The following is a 3,868-nucleotide window of genomic DNA, read 5'->3' on the forward strand; positions in this document are numbered from 1 at the left end:
GTGAAGTGAGTATATTGAACATGCTGTGAATGTTACATTATCTTTTTAAATGTTCTTTAATGAGTGAGATTGAGTTTGTTTTGAAAAGTTATACATAGTAGAGGATGGTTTTGGTCCATTGACCTCTGGGTTATGGGCCCAGCACGCTTCCGCTGCGCCATTCTGCTACACACCCCAGATGGGACTCGAACCCACAATCACTGGCTTAGGAGGCCAGTGCCTTACCCTGGGTCTTTTTTGGCTGTAGATCAGTCGTTAATATGCAAAATGACACTGCACTTGTTATGTTTTGGACATTGTTTGCTTTATCATTTGCATCGGTACAAGATGCCTTTACTCTGATGGAAGAGGAAACATTACAAGGTAGATGTGTTGATGGAAGTCAGCCGTGTCCCCTCAAGTACTTGACTGTTTTCTGTTCACAATTTCAATGTCACAAAAGTATGAAAGACTTCAACGTTTGGACACGACAATTTTTTTTCCAACTTATTATATCTGAAAAGTGGAGTTCGAAAGACAGCCATGAGCACACCTAAATAGTTTGAATTGAGAGTATGCAGAAAGGCTTTGAGAGTTGGTGAAGTGAGTATTTTGAACATGCTGTGAATGTTACATTATCTTTTTAAATGTTCTTTAATGAGTGAGATTGAGTTTGTTTTGAAAAGTCATACATAGCAGAGGATGGTTTCGGTCCATCGACCTCTGGGTTATGGGCCCAGCACGCTTCCGCTGCGCCACTCTGCTACACACCCCAGATGGGGCTTGAACCCACAATCCGTGGCTTAGGAGGCCAGTGCCTTACCCTGGGTCTTTTTTGGCTGTAGAGCAGTCGTTAATATGCAAAATGACACTGCACTTCTTATGTTTTGGACATTGTTTGCTTTATCATTTGCATCGGTACAAGATGCCTTTACTCTGATGGAAGAGGAAACATTACAAGGTAGATGTGTTGATGGAAGTCAGCCGTGTCCCCTCAAGTACTTGACTGTTTTCTGTTCACAATTTCACAAAAGTATGAAAGACTTCAACGTTTGGACACGACAATTTTTTTTCCAACTTATTATATCTGAAAAGTGGAGTTCGAAAGACAGTCATGAGCACACCTAAATAGTTTGAATTGAGAGTATGCAGAAAGGCTTTGAGAGTTGGTGAAGTGAGTATTTTGTACATGCTGTGAATGTTACATTATCTTTTTAAATGTTCTTTAATGAGTGAGATTGAGTTTGTTTTGAAAAGTCATACATAGCAGAGGATGGTTTCGGTCCATCGACCTCTGGGTTATGGGCCCAACACGCTTCCGCTGCGCCACTCTGCTACACACCCCAGATGGGACTCGAACCCACAATCCTTGGCTTAGGAGGCCAGTGCCGTACCCTGGGTCTTTTTTGGCTGTAGAGCAGTCGTTAATATGCAAAATGACACTGCACTAGTTATGTTTTGGACAATGTTGGCTTTATCATTTGCATCGGAACAAGATGCCTTTACTCTGATGGAAGAGGAAACATTACAAGGTAGATGTGTTGATGGAAGTCAGCCGTGTCCCCTCAAGTACTTGACTGTTTTCTGTTTGAATGTGGAAGCCCTTTTCCACCATACTACAATACAGAAATTTGACCTCTTTGATCTGCAAACTAATACTTATGTCATAACCAGCACGGAAAAAATCACCACAAAAGACTCCGGTTAATGCCATAGAATTTCTTTTACGATTTCTTGGACATGCCCCGGAAAGGTCCCCAAATTCTTAAGTTCCACGAAAAAAGCACTGCATCGGTAATCGGAACAAGATGCCTTTACTCTGATGGAAGAGGAAACATTACAAGGTAGATGTGTTGATGGAAGTCAGCCGTGTCCCCTCAAGTACTTGACTGTTTTCTGTTCACAATTTCACAAAAGTATAAAAGACTTCAACGGTTGGACAAGACAATTTTTTTTCCAACTTATTATATCTGAAAAGTGGAGTTCGAAAGACAGTCATGAGCACACCTATATAGTTTGAATTGAGAGTATGCAGAAAGGCTTTGAGAGTTGGTGAAGTGAGTATTTAGAACATGCTGTGAATGTTACATTATCTTTTCAAATGTTCTTTAATGAGTGAGATTGAGTTTGTTTTGAAAAGTCATACATAGCAGAGGATGGTTTCGGTCCATCGACCTCTGGGTTATGGGCCCAGCACGCTTCCGCTGCGCCACTCTGCTACACACCCCAGATGGGACTCGAACCCACAATCCCTGGCTTAGGAGGCCAGTGCCGTATCCTGGGTCTTTTTTGGCTGTAGAGCAGTCGTTAATATGCAAAATGACACTGCACTCGTTATGTTTTGGACATTGTTTGCTTTATCATTTGCATCAGTACAAGATGCCTTTACTCTGATGGAAGAGGAAACATTACAAGGTAGATGTGTTGATGGAAGTCAGCCGTGTCCCCTCAAGTACTTGAGTGTTTTCTGTTCACAATTTCAATTTCACAAAAGTATGAAAGACTTCAACGTTTGGACACGACAATTTTTTTTCCAACTTATTATATCTGAAAAGTGGAGTTCGAAAGACAGCCATGAGCACACCTAAATAGTTTGAATTGAGAGTATGCAGAAAGGCTTTGAGAGTTGGTGAAGTGAGTATTTTGAACATGCTGTGAATGTTACATTATCTTTTTAAATGTTCTTTAATGAGTGAGATTGAGTTTGTTTTGAAAAGTCATACATAGCAGAGGATGGTTTCGGTCCATCGACCTCTGGGTTATGGGCCCAGCACGCTTCCGCTGCGCCACTCTGCTACACACCCCAGATGGGGCTTGAACCCACAATCCGTGGCTTAGGAGGCCAGTGCCTTACCCTGGGTCTTTTTTGGCTGTAGAGCAGTCGTTAATATGCAAAATGACACTGCACTTCTTATGTTTTGGACATTGTTTGCTTTATCATTTGCATCGGTACAAGATGCCTTTACTCTGATGGAAGAGGAAACATTACAAGGTAGATGTGTTGATGGAAGTCAGCCGTGTCCCCTCAAGTACTTGACTGTTTTCTGTTCACAATTTCACAAAAGTATGAAAGACTTCAACGTTTGGACACGACAATTTTTTTTCCAACTTATTATATCTGAAAAGTGGAGTTCGAAAGACAGTCATGAGCACACCTAAATAGTTTGAATTGAGAGTATGCAGAAAGGCTTTGAGAGTTGGTGAAGTGAGTATTTTGTACATGCTGTGAATGTTACATTATCTTTTTAAATGTTCTTTAATGAGTGAGATTGAGTTTGTTTTGAAAAGTCATACATAGCAGAGGATGGTTTCGGTCCATCGACCTCTGGGTTATGGGCCCAACACGCTTCCGCTGCGCCACTCTGCTACACACCCCAGATGGGACTCGAACCCACAATCCTTGGCTTAGGAGGCCAGTGCCGTACCCTGGGTCTTTTTTGGCTGTAGAGCAGTCGTTAATATGCAAAATGACACTGCACTAGTTATGTTTTGGACAATGTTGGCTTTATCATTTGCATCGGAACAAGATGCCTTTACTCTGATGGAAGAGGAAACATTACAAGGTAGATGTGTTGATGGAAGTCAGCCGTGTCCCCTCAAGTACTTGACTGTTTTCTGTTTGAATGTGGAAGCCCTTTTCCACCATACTACAATACAGAAATTTGACCTCTTTGATCTGCAAACTAATACTTATGTCATAACCAGCACGGAAAAAATCACCACAAAAGACTCCGGTTAATGCCATAGAATTTCTTTTACGATTTCTTGGACATGCCCCGGAAAGGTCCCCAAATTCTTAAGTTCCACGAAAAAAGCACTGCATCGGTAATCGGAACAAGATGCCTTTACTCTGATGGAAGAGGAAACATTACAAGGTAGATGTGTTGAT

Source organism: Leuresthes tenuis, unplaced genomic scaffold, assembly GCF_036924035.1.
Source record: "Leuresthes tenuis unplaced genomic scaffold, fLeuTen1.0.hap1 SCAF_23, whole genome shotgun sequence".
Taxonomy (NCBI): Eukaryota; Metazoa; Chordata; class Actinopteri; order Atheriniformes; family Atherinopsidae; genus Leuresthes; species Leuresthes tenuis.